We start from the raw sequence: 17,581 nt of genomic DNA, 5'->3' as shown, positions 1-17,581 counted from the left end.
TAATTTTAGGATTCAGAGAACTGGGTTCTGTATTTGTCCCTGTGCCAAGACTGTTCCAGGATACAAGGAAACATGATCTTATTTTAAGGAACAGTACTTGGAGCAAAATTCTGTCCCTTGGTCACAGCTCGGACTCTGCCTTCATATACGATTTTGCACATAGGACCACCTTTTTCAACTATTCCACTGTGGATGCCCCTTTCAAAGGTAAGTACATGTTTACCCGTACGTACTCTGAGCAAAGCCCTGCTTGGAAGGCAAGCTCGTCAGAGGGGTTGAGTCTTTTCCTGGGTGAGAAAACCCGCTAGCCTCACTTGCTCAGAAATACTTCAGAAATGTGAGACTGACACTGAAACTCAGACAACTGAACTGCACTTCACTCAGCTGCTCTGATTTTGGACACCTGAAACCCCCCTGCCCGCAGCCCATGAAGAGACAGACCTCTGCCCAGTGCATTTCCTATCCGCCACATGCAGAAGGAGAATCTCACCACTGATGCTGTGGAAGCAGAATTAACATGCCTTCTTTATGATAACCCCGAATTATGCAAATATCTTTATCTTTTTTTTTGGAACCAACAGCAAAACACATAATTAAAGTAGGATCAGTAAATGAGGAAACTGGGCATTGCCATTCTCAGAGGTGCAAGGGTTAAGGCTTCAAAATAAAATCCTGAAGCTCTTGGCGTTGAAAACAGATAGGAAGCAAGAAAACACATAAAACCCTATGAGAGACTTTCTGGATTCATGGATAGACAGCACAACCTACCCTCTCTGGTCTTTTAATTGCATGTAATGGTGCCTCTTTTGTTCCCTAAGAATACTCTGTCGGTGATGCCCTGTTGAAGAGGGAGGGATGTTTATCGAGACTCTGCTGGCAGATTTGCGTATCAAATTTTGCTAAGCACCCCTTGCCTTGCGCTCTCTTACAGCATACCCCATAGCTGACTGGTCCACAGACCCGGCTCTTGTGTTGGCTATAACTCTTGATCCACACTGTAGCAATGGCAGTATTTTTCCTGCTCTTTCCTAACACTTTGGTGGCAGCAGCAAAGACGCCGTGACCATGCTATCTCCTTCCTGTTCACCACCAAGAAAAATAATTCACCGCAGGCAGGAAAGGTGGTATCTTATTTGCTCAGGTGCCTGCAGGAAGGAGGAAACTCCCAACAAGACAGGCTGGAAAGCCAAGAATTGGACAGCAGGCAGGGTGGGAGGACGCAGGTCCTGGGCAGACCGGTGTAAGGCACGGCCTGGCCATTAGGAAGAACCTGTACAGGCAACCAACGAGCAATATTTCACCTGCTTCCCTAGATTCCCAAACCAAACATGGAAGGCTACAACAGGACCATGGCTAGTAAAGGCAAAGCTCTGTGGGGTGGTGAAAGACCTGGTAACCGAGGCTGCAGTGCGATGGATTCAAGCTAGCCACGGCTACCCAACTTCCCAAGCCCCTGCTTGGTAGGGGCCAGGTTGTGCCCACCTCGGGCTGTAGGGAGGTGCAAGGTACATGGAGAAGGAGGGAAGCATTCAGCATGCCCTCCTCTCATGCTGCTGTACCCAAGAAAGACACACAAAGGCAGAAGGAAGAAAAGAGACAGAGAGCAAAAACCAACCCAATCAACGCAACACTCCCTGTAAAAAAAATTGAAAAACCAAACAAAACAAAGGCAGCAAACACCTCAAGCCTGTATTGAAATCAGCATTACAGACTGCATGATAAACATGCCCAGGAAAACATACAATGGGAACTCATACTTTATATAGAGTGTGTTTCATCAGCCCTATAGCATTTCTGTCCCACCCAAAGGGTGTTAACATGCCCTGGCTGGGATTCAGACATTACACATCAAAACAGACTCTTTCCTTTGGTTTCCATGCAAAGCTTATCCTCCCTCAGCAGCAAAGACGTGAGTTGTTATTTTGCAGTGATCTCAGGCACCATTAAAGGTAGCCCTTGGATCTGCAGGCTAGAAATGCACTGAGGAACAGACATTTTATTTTAATACAACAGAAGCAGAAGGTTTTTTTTGCTTCTGGACTTAGCTGTAACGAAACAATGCTTCAACCTCTCAATACCTACAATAAAATTTCCCTTGCACTGGGTCCTATGTTGAACATTATCATGACACTTGAACAACACAATGTCTGTGGCTGAGCCCGTTAACTTCCTCGGCATCTCAGTGACTTACATCAACTGGGAACTTGGCCCAGGCTTCTAACAAATAGATTGTTAAAGATCATCTTCGCAGCATCCCTACCACAACAATCATCTGCACACATACGAATGTCTGCAAGTCTGGTGACAGGACAAAATGATTGCTTTACTTTCAGCTGTAAAGGAATACTTTGTTTCCTGGGGGTTTCTTTCATTTGTTTCCCAGGTCTTGCCTGAAGTGAAGATGAAGATGCCAGATTCTGGTGGCATCAGGATGACAATGCAAGTGATAGTCAACAGCATGTGATTACAGAAAACTCTTCCCCTGCCACCTCCTCCAGGAGTCTCAAAAGCAGCCAAAAATTTTACCTGATTTATATCCTTCTTAAGCTTTGTTTTAAGTCTGATGATTGCTCAAGACTTGTCTTCATTATCTGCGATGTCTAACTATTTTTCCCCCAAAAGCTGTCTAGAAGAGAGACGGTGGTGACTTTTCAGTAGTAGAGCTGTACTGCACTCAGACAAGTTTGAGAAGGGCTTGTTTACAACAAGAAAATTGCTGGCATGGTTGTCAGGGAATAATTAATTCCTTGTGTTGGGGAGCAGTTATCCCCCAATAAATCAATTTTATTCTGGAATTAAGTGCTCACACACGACTCCACTCCTGAATACCCACACGTAATAGCTGCTGCTGCTTAGCTGTGTCAGTCAGCATTCACAGAAGCCAAGCCCTGTGCGTTCTTGAAAGCTGTCAGGAAAACTCAGCATTTGACACCTGATTCATAAAGAATTTTCCAGCCTGGTGAAAACTAGAAGGCTATTAAGGCTCAAACAATTATCAAGAATCACTTCTTTTACCATACTGATGCAACTCAACAGCATTTTTTTAAGTCTCTCCATGGCTCTGTTAGACCAATACACTCTTATGTGCTCTGTGATTATGTTTACAGGAGACATCCCTAAAACTTCTAACAAGCCCATGTTTCTTACGTGTGTCCCTCTGAAAGCAGTGGAAAATCACACATGCAAATATCTGCAAGATCAGGATCTTAAATTGTAAAAATACTTTTTAAAGCCTGGGCAGACTTCATCTCCGTGTTCTGTCTAGCATTCTTCTGCCTAAGTACAGGGTCAGTGCTTTATAGGGTGCTATATATAAGAAAAGCAGCCATCGTAAACCACAAATTCTTAATCTCAATGTTCCCACACTGGTGGCTTGTGAGGCTCAGGCAGGATTGCAGCGAAGACAATGACATTTTAGAGGCACTTAGAGAAGCAGAAAAATTATTCCAGATAGCTAACACTGAGAAATGTGTTCAAGGAAGAGTTTTCACATTCACCAGCCATGACCTGCACCTGATGTAATCCACCTTGCTCGGATTGGGCTTGTTTCTCGCAGCTACCTTTGTTTGTATAACATACTGTTCTGCAACACACAGCAAAAACTATTTGCACACTACACTAAAGTGCGATTTAATATTTGCTTAAAGCTTTCATTTTATTGTCTGGGCAAGGGCAGTTTCTACCACTGAAGTTAATAGCTAACCCACACCTCCACTTTTGCTACCCAAACTTCTAATCACTAGCGCAGCACCCAGAACCGAGAGTAAAAGACATAAACTACCTCTGCTTAATCTCACAGCGAGTACCAAAACCAGCCCTTTCAAGAAAGCAGTTTCTCCTTTCCTTGCAAGAGAAGGTATTAAAGAAAAGTATATGCTACTTTGGATTTGTAAAAAACAATCTCACGCTTACTTAGACATTTGCTTTACAGACAGACCACAGCAGGCACAGACTTGGGGGCTGGGATCCTCTGAATCATCCACACTGCGAACTGGAAACACGTCTGTCACATGCACTTATTTACAGTTACAAAAATAGCACCATGAAAGAAGCAGATGTGTTGAGCACAAAAAATAAATTGAGTTAGTTATTACAGAGAGATTGCTTGACACTGAGGAGTTTAACAGAGAAATGTCTTTCTTTTGTGCATACACTTGAAAGGCTTGCACTTAAAATAGTGCTAAGTACTAAATGCTTAATACTGACGCTTGTTGAAATGGTATGATGTAATTCTCCTTTTTTATAAAAATGCTACTCTTTCCACTGCCACAGGATATACAGGAACTTCTTAACTCATTTTCATGTAGAGATATGAATAGTTAATAGGATCAGTTACAAAATGTGCTCTTCATTTAAAGTTTTTGTGTTAACCACAGACCAACAGCAACGAGACAACCTCAATTTCTGATCTGAAGCAGCTATTTCTATCTTGGAAGTTTCCTAAAATACTACTGAGCTAGAGCGAGACCACTAAACTCATCTTCATTTCTCATCTAAACTGGATAAATATTATTAAACTAAATAAAGCTAGTCTCCATCAGCTTCCCTCATCAATCTCAAATCTCCAGAACAGTCTCAGCATCCAAATAACTTAGTTCTGATATACTCAAATGCAATGTTTGCAAATGTGTGCAAATTAGACCTCTGGAATTAGTCTTTCATTTCACCCCGGTACAGCTTCAGCAGAGCAGCGACTGTCCAAGCTTCTCCTCAACATCTAGTCTTTCTGTTGACATAGCCCAGGAGCATGCTTCTCTATGTGTGAGAAGGATATTCATTTGAGCTTCCACAGCCACACAGTGTTTGGCCATCTTTTGACTAATTCACCAGCTAGTTCTCAAGGTCAAAACCGACCTTCTAGCTGCTGACTGATCTGTGGAAATAGAGTGAAACCATTCACAGTAATTTCATGTCATCAGCAAAGCTGATATCAGATAACATCTTTTGGTTACTGTTGATCTGACCCAGATCTAAGTGGATGATCCCAAAGGTGGGGGGCAAAAGAAACCCACCACATATTTTATACCTCATCCTATTAGCAATTCGCATCTCAACATGAATAAATTTCAAGGGCACCTACCAGCTGAATGGCTGCCTTTCATCATACTGGATGTCATCACCTCCACTGTACTTCCTGTACGCTTTTGCCGCAGCATTTCAAAACGTTACTTCTGTGACTGAAGAAGACGACGCTTCTCGTACTGTGGGGCCGTCGCCCAGACCACTGGGTGGGAAACGTGGCACCCGGATAAACCAGGGAGAGCAACTCCTACTCCCTGCTGCATAATCTGCTAAAGGAGTACTGTCATGCAGAAGTCAAATTTACCAGCAGATGAAATAAATAACAAAATTGAAATAATTTTTCAAGTTCAGCTCTCACTCTGCTCTGTGTTTATTCTTTCATTTTTGCCAACTAGGAAATGAAAACCAATGGAGTCGGTTTCACTTTTGTTTATATTTGGTTTCAATTTTATCCTCGAGTTTTGCTTTCATCTTTTTCATGTAAGACTGTTGGGATTTTAGATCCTGAGGGAAAGCTTTCAGTAATTTAAAAACGGTAGTCTCCTATCCTGCCTTTTTTCCTACTGTGGAATTATTTTTATTTTCGATAAACTTTGTAAGATGCTGTCACGATTTTGGAACGTGTTTGAGGGTAGGGGGTGTTTGGATTTGATTTTACAAATTTACATGCCACATTCAATGAAATTCAGTAGTTTAGTATTTTCCACTGCACTCATATCTCAGTTGCATATAAAGCACATTTACATCATTCAATGAGCCAGTGCACCAAGTGCATGTTACATATAGGCATGAAATGCACGTAATGACCTAAACTTACTGCTACTTGAACTTACTAAAGAATTAAGGTATTATATTGCTTAGATAAAGCTGTAAGAGGTTTGTCTGTAATGCTTTCAAGCAATGTCCAATACCAACAAGAATATCACAGTATAGACTTCGTCTTCTGTGCACTCATCAAGCCCCTCAAGTCACATACATCCCTCCGTACACATCAAAAAGCAGAACTTCACCACACTTTCAGACTTTCTTAAAACAAACCGTAAGCAGTACTTCCTTCTTTTGTGCTACATCAATGTTAAGCATGTAAGTCTTTAAATTAAAAAGTACTTAAAATAATTTTACAGCAAAGGGGAAATGGTTACACAACATCCACTGTCACACGCACTTCAAACTAGAGGACAAATGTAAATACTTTTTGCCGCAGCTTAACTCCATTCCTAACACCAGATATGCTGGGGGCTACAAACCAAACCTGTAAAGGTTAGCTGAAAAACTATCAAACCATAATCTGCTCTACTCTTTACGGGGCAAGAACATGGAAATTATTACTTCCAAGCTCATCTTGAAAGCTATATAGCAAGAACCGAATGTTAAAATAATTTAAAGTTAGACTTTAGTTCTGTACCTCGGGTGAAACAACACGCCACATGCAGGCGAATTTGCTCCTGGAAGCCTGTGTCCAAGCTGCAACAGGACAGAATGCCTGCCTTGTACTAAAGACTGCTGTACATTTGTTGCAATCTGCCCCCAAGCAAACAAAGGGGTCAGAAGGTTTCCAATATATACAAAGCCGGGCTTGCAGTATATTACACATTGAGAAACCAAACATTACTTTACTGCTTACCACTTCTTTCTTTTCTCCCTAGCTCATTCAAAAAACCAGTAATGTTTCATCAGCTTCCAAGAAATTGAAAATATATCCAGCACGAACTGGAAGAGCAAGTTTTAAAACTGTTTTACAGTCTATCAATAAGAAATGTGTGCTGTGCAATGTATTAATTATGCTATATACAAAACACCTAATTTTATATTTTTATATATATGTAGATATGTATATGTGCATATATATATGCAGACATTAAACTGTTAACCGTTAACATGCATTCCCTTCCACTAACTGTTAATAACTGTTAATTGCTGATTCCAGTTTTTCTTACTGGTTATTTTAATTTAATCTTAAGACAAGAGTTTACACATAGTCAATAAAAGGAAGAACCTTCATACAGTTCCAACAAAACTTGTGAAAAGAAACCAAGGAGAAATTATTTAATTACAGTGAGTGATTTTTTCCATAATGTTATTCATACGTGAGGAATATGCAACTTAATAAATCTGTTCCTCTCATTCACTGTACCCAGAATCTTTTTGGCCTGCTTATTTCTTGTTTTGCTTTCGCACTTGTGATCTCAAAGGACAAACCAGAAAATGTTTTACACTAATTACAGTTTATAGCACCACAAACTACAATAAAACTTCTGTAAACACTACCTTATCCTTTATGCCCTCAATATCACAATCACTGTAGGCCTTTGAAGAATCGAGTTTCAAAAGGGCAATCTTTACAAACGAGTCACAGAGATAAGTAAGAGTAATATGAGATTAGTTTTACTTCTTTACCTACAAATGGACCGTGACTTTCAATAGAAGATCCACAACATACAAGTTGAGGTTCTAATCCTGAAAACGTCAGAGGAATTTTGCTGGGGTACCACTCCTATGCAATGTTAAATGCACACAGGATGCACTTTACCTGACTGCAACTTGTGTCAGGTTAACAAGTCCAGGGGTAACAAGCACAGATCAAACAGGATCATCGTAGAAACATTTTTTTGCTGGAGGTTTCGTAAGATCTTATGCCACAAAATTCACATAACAAAGGGCAATACACGGTCTTGCTTCTCTGTGTTATCTGCAAATGGACTGTAGCTTATGCTTCTCAGTGGAGAAGGTTTCTATTTGCAGTTTCCAGCAATAATTCTTGATCAGCATCTGCAGTAATTCTTTGTGGGCAGTCAGTGCCCAAAATTTGATATTGAACCGTTCTGACTGCTAAGTTGCACAGCAAGTTTCTCTCCCACAGACCGCCTAATCACTGGCGAACCCACGTAAACTCCTGACATACACGCAGTGGCCATAAGCACCACAATATATGTATCGCAGGGCAAACACCTCCTGTTGTTTTGAAGCTGCCTCCCAATTGTTTTATTCGGGCTGCATTTACCTTATCTGTACGATTACCTATTCACCTTCTTCATGATACTAATGATTTTAAAGAACATCCCCACATCCTCTTCAGTCACTTCTTTTCCAACCTACTTACCCTTTCACAAAAGCTCTTTCCTTGATTGTCTTTGATACCCTTCTCTGTAGCTCATCAACTTTCACTGCATCCTTTCTGAGATGGGGGAACAAAAATTGTTAACACTATTCAGGAGAGGGGAGCAACACAGATTTATAGTGGCGTGACGCTGTTTTCTATTTCTTTTTTCACTCCTTCCTAACCTGTCTTCTCCTTTCTTAGTCACTTCTGGGCACAGAGCTTATTTTTTCATAGGATTATCTGTGTTGTATGATCTTTTCCTGAGTAAAAAGTCAGTTCAAACTTCATCCTTGTCTACAGAAAGTTAAGATTGCATTCCTTTCCATCTGCATTACACTTACCTTGGTCTGTACTGAATTTCATTCGAAAAACTTATATCTGGACTTTCAATATGAGATCATTCTGCAGACTTTGCAGTTCAGCCTTCAGGATTTTCATGCTCTGAATGAGTTAATACAACCAGCAAACTTAGTCACATCACCACCTATCCCTTCCTCCACCCGTTGAATGGCAGAGACCCTGGGCAGACTCCAGGGCAGGGGGCACAACTGGCAACCTCCTTTCATTGAGCAAACTGACCAGGACCATACGACCTGGAGCAACCTGACCCCACTTTGAAACTGGCCCTGCTTTAAGAAGGACTGTATCAACCAGACCTCAACAACAGCTCAGCAATGCCTTTAGAGAACTCCAGAAGACTCATGACCCACAACTCCTCCTCAACAAAAGTCAGGCCTAGTCTTTGTCAATGTATTGCATTTATACCCGTGTTCACTAATCCCATTCACTAACCCCTGGCAAACAAACAAAAAAGGACCACCCTGGAGTTCTCAGCCTCCCCAGAAGCCTTGAAAAACTGACAGCTCGTTTGTCACCTTCTATTCCTGGAGCACCAAGGCAGGCCTACGCAACAAGTTACACACAACAGGAAAGTGTATCAGCAATTTCATATTTTAAGTTCCTTCAACACTCTTCAACAAGCACCGGCTCCTGCCATCTACTTCATACTTCTCAATGGTTCGTTCTGATACCCTCTCTTACAGAAACTTCAATTTGGGAGAAATCCTCCAACATGCTCACTCCTTAAAAAAAAAAAAAGCCTCCTGCAAGGGAATCTCTTTAAACTCTTCCTTGGTGAAGCAAGGCTGAAAGAATGTGCTTCACTGTTCTGCTATGACTTTATCTTCCTTGGGCACTTCTTCTACTCGCGGATCACTTATCAGCAGGCTTCCTGCTTTTGATGCATTTCAAAGAGGATTTACTAATTGTTTTCATGCCTTTAGCAACTTGTTCCATGACTCTTTTTAAAGGCCTACCTTATTGTGTTTAACACAGATTTTATGTTCTTTTCCACCTTTCCCATTTAGAGACAAAGCTTTAACTTTTGAAAGATGCCTTTTTACTTCTACTGAGTTCCTTTACTTTGCTTGTCAGCCTGCTCTGATTTTTTGGTATTTCTGACAGATGCCATGCAATTGCTCTGAGCCTTTACTATAGTTCTTTGAATAATTACATGCCATCTGCAAGTATTTTACACTTTTGGCTGCCTCTCACCATTTTATTATTTTTTTATCCTTGCTTTATGAAGATTTACTTTGGAAAACTAAACACTGCCACAACAACCCTTGGCTTTACTGCTCCTGAAGCAACATTGAGTCTAAGTACATTATGATCACTGTCACATCATAACTGGCTAGCATTTTTAACGTAAAATTCTGAACTTAATTGTTGCTGGGCAGGACCTGGTCCAGACCTGCTACCCACTGAGTACCCTACAGCTACACCTAGGAAGTAGGGTCTTCTGGCATCTAAAAAGTTAGGACCCGGGCACATTTCACGTTGCAGCATGACATAATCTACGTGGGGACAACTGAAGCCTCCCATTATCACAGTATTTCCTACGTCTGTAGCTTCTCTACTCTCCCTTAATATCTGACAGTCGTTGTCAGCATCTTGGTTGCACAGACAGTCATACAGCCCTTATCTCTACTCTTCCTATATAGGCCTAGAGCATCAATTCGTGAGATCCTGTGTTCCTTCCCAAAAGTTATTTCCTCTTTAACAAAAAGTATCCCACTTGACACATGTGCAAGCCACTCTGTCCTCTCTATGCCATCTGTGGTCTGTCTCTCCAATATCTAAGCTTCCACAAAGCTTCTGATACTCCAAGTATTGTATCATGGAGATGTTTTAATACCAGTTTTATACCACGGGGATGATGCTCCTTTTCAAGAGAGGATGTGTCATGGCAAACTTTATGTTCTTCACCTGTCAGCTTTTCCCCACCATTTGGTTTTTAAACTTATGTTATTATATACATAGTATATATAAATAAATATATGTTTTGAGGCATACATAGCAAGTTTGTTTACATAAAGCCCATTCTTCTAACGTAGAACCTTTCTAGACCAAAAATATTTCAATTTCCTCTTGAAACTTAGCTCCTTTTTTTTGCATCCTTTTCTCAGCCGTGCATTAAGACCCTGCCTCTCTCTAACTCCACCTGGTCCCACATATCAAAGACCTCCACACAATGGAGACTGGGGTCTTTAACCCCCCTTCCTAACAGCCTGTATGTTACTTTTCGTACCTCTTAGCTACCCCTTTCCATGTAATGTGGCCTGTGATGAACAGCTCTTCTCGAGAGACTGACTTGACATCTTCTGAAATCTGTCACTTTGGCAGTTGGCAAGTAACCGGGTGGCACCGCAAAGACACGTGTCAAATATAATGGCTGACTGCTCTACCTACCTCTGCTGACCAGCTGGGACCCCCAGCCTCAAAGGGGTAACACCGGGGTCAGTAGACTGACACCTCGCTGTGCCTGTACCTAGCTGAAGAACTGCAGCGTGGCACAGGACCACAATAAAGCAATACTGTGTCAAAGGAGTCGGTGCTCTCAGACCTTCCGCCACCATTTACCAGTGAAAAGGAACCACTGCACGCTAGGGCCACGTGAAGTAATTCCCCTGGGGGACGTTACCAACAGGGGCCAGAGAAGGACACTGATGTCTCCAAAGGGGCTGGTGGCATGGAAAGATTGCGATTCAGACGGAAACCACCTGCCTCACAGACCAATTCTGCTGCTTTAATAACTATGTCACCATTTCCGTATTAGGGTGAATTTAAATGTTGCTGCTCCTCTCAACTTTCTTTTTATAGTACTAATGCAGGCATTCTGCAAAGGTTATTATATGCGAACCCATTAAGACTTAACTAAAATAACTACAAACTTAAACATGCCATATTCAATCTCCAGAAACTGAGGTTGTCATTTACAGCTGCTCCTACGTCCAAGTGACTGCTGTCTGCAAGATCTTAGCATGGTAAGCTGGGCTATAAATTATAGCCGTACACTAACTGGGAGCAAAGTTCTGCACTCCGAAACTCCTTTATCTGAGCTCTGTGCCTAAATAAATAAGCCTCAAAAACTCTGCTGTTTAGGTGCTCACACTAATCAAAATGTTAATTAAAGAGCTAAATATCTCTGGGAACCTGGGCTGAGGGATCCAGTTCTTCAAGCACTTGCAACTTTGACCCCAGACATTGCGAGACGCTTGGAATTCGACCCTCTGCGCTACACACAAACAAAACCCCTGTTCATACATTCCCTCCGGGGGAAAGCGTCCAGGGCTTGGCCCTCCACTCGCTGGCACGGAGCAGGACAGCGCTCTGCAAACCGCCACGCAATGAGCCGCGACGCGGCAGCGCTGCCCGTACCCACAAGAAAAGAGCTTATTCCTGAAAAAAACAGAGCGGAGAGCGAGGTTCGAGGCCATTAAGCGTGCGAGTGATGCACTTGTCAACGCTGGGTTCACTCAGACCACATAGAGGAAGGGGAAAAAAAGCCCTGAAACGCTTGCTTTCGAGAGGTGTGTTTACTTTAAGCTACCGAGGCGGCAAGGCCTGCCGCACAGGAGGGAGGAACCACCACCGCCCATCAGCGGCCTGCCCTGCTCCGCGGGCCTTCCTCCTTCCGCTGCTCCCGCACAACCCTCCCCGCTCAGGCCCCGCTGCATCCCCTCCTCTCCTCCGCACCGCTGCTGCCGTCCCCTCACAGGGGCAGCAGGACCCACCCCGGCACCGCAGCCGCCATCGTGGGGGACGGTGAGGAGGGGGGCCGCGGCGGGCGAGGTGCGAAGGCCCCGCCCCGCCGCTTGTGTAACGGAGCTTCCGCGGGGCGGGGCGGGCGCGGAGGGGAGGCGGGACCTCGGAGAGGCCCCGCCCCGCGCGGCCCTCGGCACCCGCGGGGGCAGCGCCCCCCCCTCACAGGGCGACCCCCGCCCGCAGCCCGTGCTGCGCTACCGCCGCCGCCCCCCGTTCCTTACCGGGGCTACCGGCAGCCTCCGAGCCCGCAACAAGTGCGGAGGCCCCCCCTCCCCCGGGCCCAGCCCGCGCCGCGCCCTGGCCCTCCAGATCCAACGCCCCCGCCTTTGTCTTGCGCGCCGGAGCTCCCCACCCGGAGGCGGCGGGTACCCCCCACGCACCCACCCACCCCCATCTCCGCCGCAACCCGCCGCCTTCTCCCCCCCGCCCTCTGCCGTGCCCCTTCCCAAATGCAACGGCGGAACCGGGCTCGGCCCCGGCGACGGCAGCCCGACCTTTTGTTTTTAAACCGATGCGCATCTCCCCGGGAGCCCCGCCGCCCCGCACGCCAAAACAGCCGCAACGCGAAGAATAATTAAAAAATAAAAATTATTTAAAAAATTTTTTAAATGGAAAAAAATTTTTTAAATTACCTTGCCGGCCCGTTTTCGCGGCCCTTATATAATTCCTCAAGGTTACCGCCGTTGCCAGGGGACGCGAAATGGAAATGAAAACAGGCGCTGAATAATCGCGGGAGCAAAACTAAAAGTTAACTGCCTCCGCCCGGGCGGAGAAAGGGCCAGACCGAAAGCAAAACAAGGAGAGGAAGCGGCGAGGCCGCCGGCGCTTGGAAATCCCCCCGCCTCTCCGCCGGGCCGGGCCGGCCGCGCAGGCGGCGGGGGCAGGGCTGCGGCGGCGGGCGCGGAAGCGCGCTGCGCCCGTCACCGCCGCGGCACGGCGCGGCGCGGCACGGCGCGGCGCTCCCCCCTCCCTCCGCCCCGGCAGCCGCGTAGCCCGGTTAGCCCCTTATTCCCCGAGCCCCCGCGCCCCGTTCATCCTGGAGAATCGGTCGATCGTTTGGGTGGTGGGTGATTGTAGTGCTATAGGTTCGCTGGGTGCTGCTCTAGGACCATCGCCTCCTATAGCATCTTTAAATATTGTTAATTCAAGATCTGACTTGCATGTGGAAACCTGACATTTTATTCATAGCTTGGCTTGTGACTGAACTAACTCCCACGCCCAGCCCTAATAGGGCGCAGGAGGGACGTGGGTCAGCCCCACGCAGGGCTGTCCCCAGAGCTGGAGCCGCCAGCCCCGGGACAGGACCGGGCAGCAAGGGGTGAGGGGACGCTATCCGGGGATGCACAAGCCCACGGCTCAAAGCGGGCTTTCCCCGAGACCCTGGGGGAATCCCTGCAGCTCGGCTCCTCCAGCACCGAGGGCATCACTCCCTGCTTCTCTTCCCCCTCTGCTGAGGTGGGAGTAGTGGTCTCGGTCTGGTACGCACGCATGCTGGGACTGTCATTGCCTTTAAAAAAGGGCTATGGAGGATGCCTTTGTCCTAAGCCTTGAAAAACGCCTGACTGGGAACGGGAACACCTGCAAGTGGCTCAGGAGAGGGGAGGTGCCTGGTCCTGCTCCAGCACCTCCCTCCAAGCAAAGGGAAGGGTGACTGGGGCTGGCTTTTGCAATGCTCAGTGGCTGTTGTCATTTCTAGTATGTGCTTTTAATTTCTTTACTTTAATATCACACTCAGAGGACTGCTTATTCACAAAGTGGCAATGCTGTGAATGACATTAATTGGTTTTGGTCAAATAAAACACAGATGGCTTCCTTGAGAAACACTAGCCAAACCATTGAGCCGAATTTGCAGCTCCCTCTTGACATTTCTTCCCATCGCCTTCAGCTGATCTCAGTGGGGCATGTTCAAGGATCTCGATGGGGCATGTTCAAGGCGTTAACAAAGGCATTTCCCTCCACCATCTTCTATGATCACAAGTTCACAGGCTATACCAGAAGTCAAATCTTCTGTTGTGATTCTTTTTTTGATGTTGAAAGGTAATGGGAATGGGCAGCTTCTGTTTTCTAAACTCAGCTTTCAGTGGTGACTCATTCCCTCCAAAAGGAGACTTTTACCTCTCGTGACTTTGCTGTTTCAGTAAGACCTGCTAGTTTAAAATCAGCAAAGTTAACCCAGAAGCATCAAAATCCACAGGTTTTTCTCTGCAGAATTGCCAAAGTTTGCAACTTACTATTTAATCATCTTCCATAGAGATCCAGCTACAGGAATCGGTTGTTCCCATTAGCATCGCACCTTTCCTTCAAAAAATATTCACTATTCTGGCCTGGCCTTCATTTCTGTGAGAAAAAAACTTGAAAATGGGAATCCTTTAAGTTCCGGAAGGTAAATAAGCCATCCAGCTTATTTTTAAAGTTTAATAGTATTTTTGAAAAGTTTAATAATATCTTTTACACTTTCTCTCTTTTTTAAGTGGAGCTGACTATACCATCATTTTGGTTCTCAAAACCACTGTCTCAGGCATTGTGACTTTTTTATCTATAGAATTGAAGACGAGCAGTTGAATTTTCTCATGGAGTTGGGCTCCAAGCTTACGTACTCACCCACAGCTGACCTGTTTATTTTTCTGGTATGTTAGAGTAGGAAAGCTCTCCAGTAGAAACCATGTTGGTAATTTGCATTACAGGTCAGTGCTTATCAAGAAAATAAATCAGTTACAAGAGTCCTATAATTCTTATTTTAACACTATTACCCATGTCTTCCTGAGTGCCTACACCCATTTTTAGTCATGATGCACAGCGCGATTTATTTTCAATTTTAATTTGTCCTGTGAAAAACATTCTGATGCTGACGTAATCTGTAACACTGATATTTTTAGATACTATATAGTAATGGCATCTTTCTTATTAAAAAAAAAACCAAAAAAACCCATGAGATTTCTGATTATAGTTAAGAATTTAAAGTATTTGCATATTACTATAACAGAAATAACCACGCCAAGTATAATGGAAAAAATGTTGGCTAACACTTTAACAACTTGTAATTAATTTCTCCTCTGAAATCAGTTTTATTCGTTGGAGGGAGGTTTTTTGTTTGATTTACTTTGTGTTTATACTGTTGTAAATAAAAGGATTGTCTGGTGTTTCTGCAGTGTTCTAAAAGTATTTATGCTCATGTTAAAACGTATAGAAACTAAAGCTTGTTGCTCCTTTGTTGCTTTTGCTGTGACCCCAGCCTTGGCATGGGGAGGGGACAGGCAGAGTAGTGGCCATCAGGGAGTCTCTGAAAACCATCACAGGCTGAACCCTGGAGATGCATCTGGATCTCTTCTTCCTTACCCAACATCTGGGGGGAAAAACCTAGCTCACTTAAGTCCCAGTTGAGCAAATATGCCCTTAAATGTAAGAACATGAGCAATTCCTCTTGAGTTCAGAGTCTTCATGCTCCTGAAGCTATGTGTGCACACAGGAGCGTGGATGGGGAGAGCCTCCTGGCTCACCCTTGATGCCTTCGTTTTGCCCAGGTTCCTTAAATCAACCTTTTTGTGGCCTTTCCTCCTTATCTTTCCTGCTCTAACAGCTGCAGGGTGGCATGTAGCTTGCTCAGGCTGCTTCCATGGGATGTGGTCTTCTGCCCGTTCCTGGTGGGGCTCAGTCATGTCATCCAAGGGGACAGAAGCACGTCCTGAGGGCCTCCGGCCGGCCGTGGCAGGGACTCATTGACAGCAGCAATGTTGTATGCCAGCAGCACTACTCCAACGCTATTCGCAGAGCAAAGAGGGAATTTCCTTAATGCCTTTCTGAGCAAACCCATCCATGGGATAATTTATTTGTCTTCAGTTGGGTTATGCCAGCAGGGAGACCTGCCCTGTAGAGGCTTTAACAGGGTGTCTGAATTAGCGAGTACTTCTCAGCTCTCATACTCCAGCTGTGCTGATCTTCTGATTGCTAAGAATTTAGATAGTGGAAGTGTTGCTTTGTTTTTATTGGTAGTAATTAAAGAAATAATAACAGAAAACTGTTCCAGACCAGATCTGTGAATGGTGTCTTCTTGAGCTGGCAGAATAAAGCTTTTCCATCGCAACTCAAAGCCTCTTACACTTTCAGTAAAGGCAAGCATCCTCATTAAGGTGCTGCTTTATCCAGCCCTTAGGGAATTCAGTCAGAAAGAGTCAACATAATAACCCATGACAGACATCTTTTCTGCTAAGATATTTTTATACCTTCCCAATCGTATTGGGCTAGATTGCCTGTCCATTTTACTTGTCACTGCTTTTATTTGGCTGCAGTACTTCAGCCCATCACTCTGCCAGCTCAGCTGCTGCACACAGTTCATTTTCTTTAGCAGGAGGGAAGAGAGGGAACAAGGAATTTGCTTAACACCAGCATTGTGAGACATTTTTAGTTGCTCACGTCTCTTGGCCCTCGCAGCAAATTTTAGGGAGGAAAACAGTCCTTTAAAAACATGTACAGCATCTTGGTATTTCAGGGCTGGAGTGGAGCTTGGCAGAGAAAACCTGGATGGGAGCCAGGCTGCTTCAGCAGATCCTACCTGAAAGCGATCCTGCTTAGCCCTGCTTTAACAGGGCGTTTCGCTGAAGTGGAAGCTTTTATGGCAATTTTCCCAGTGAAACTGAGGTAGAATAAAGAGATAAGTGATGTATCGCCTGTTGGCTTGACAAAGCAGAACAAATACTTTTTCTTCTGGATAATAATGAGATATTAAGAGCTTTGCTTCATATCATGTGTAAATACAGGCTTTGATTTATTAATTCAAAACTTATTTATTATTAAAATCAGGTCAATTCTCTTTGTTGAGGGGAAAGGGACTTTTTACTCTTTTCACTTTCTGTTTGTAGTGGATTTTCACATATAAAGAAGCCTTTCCAAGGACACTCGTCGCAGAAATGCTCACCAGGCACATTCTCCCGTCAATCACCGTCTGAAGCAGATGACACTCTTCCGCAAATCTTGCCAAGGTCCCATGGCCTTGGTGGGGAGAAAGGTCCCACCCCGTGCTAGAGGTGTTTTCCTCCCCTCAGGAGCTAGAGGACGGGAGGACAGAGGGAGCCAACCCTGTGGGACCTTCCCCAGGCTGCCCTGGGCATCACCTGGCAGACGCATCCATGTGGGCAAACCAGCATCCCACCTCCCATCCCTGCCTCGCCTCATTGCCCAGCACGGGGGTGCGCTGGCTTGGACCGTGCCTGCTCAGCTGGAGAGGCAGGAGGTACTGGACGTGGACACCTCACCAAGCCCCTCGAGGGTGGCAGAGGCAGAGAGATGCCAATAAGGGGGGGTCCTGCTCAGGAGGTCTCCTGTTGGCAAAACAGGCAGTGCTCTGTGTGTCCCCCA

General features: G+C 44.9%; 1 protein-coding gene across 3 annotated transcripts in view; it reads right to left on the bottom strand.

Moving 5' to 3' along the window:
- The window catches only part of IRF2 (interferon regulatory factor 2), a 42,055-nt gene extending 28,943 nt beyond the window's left edge, over positions 1 to 13,112 (bottom strand). For all 3 annotated transcript variants that reach the window (XM_068403285.1, XM_068403286.1, XM_068403287.1), the window contains exon 1: positions 12,862 to 13,112. The gene's annotated coding sequence lies outside the window, so the exon portion shown is untranslated. The remainder of the gene's footprint in view (positions 1 to 12,861) is intronic.
- Between the last annotated feature and the right edge of the window lie 4,469 nt (positions 13,113 to 17,581).

This window comes from Nyctibius grandis, chromosome 6 (assembly GCF_013368605.1).
Source record: "Nyctibius grandis isolate bNycGra1 chromosome 6, bNycGra1.pri, whole genome shotgun sequence".
Classification (NCBI taxonomy): Eukaryota; Metazoa; Chordata; class Aves; order Nyctibiiformes; family Nyctibiidae; genus Nyctibius; species Nyctibius grandis.
The sequence above is the reverse complement of the archived record's forward strand: the minus strand, read 5'-3'. Positions and strand labels throughout refer to the sequence as shown.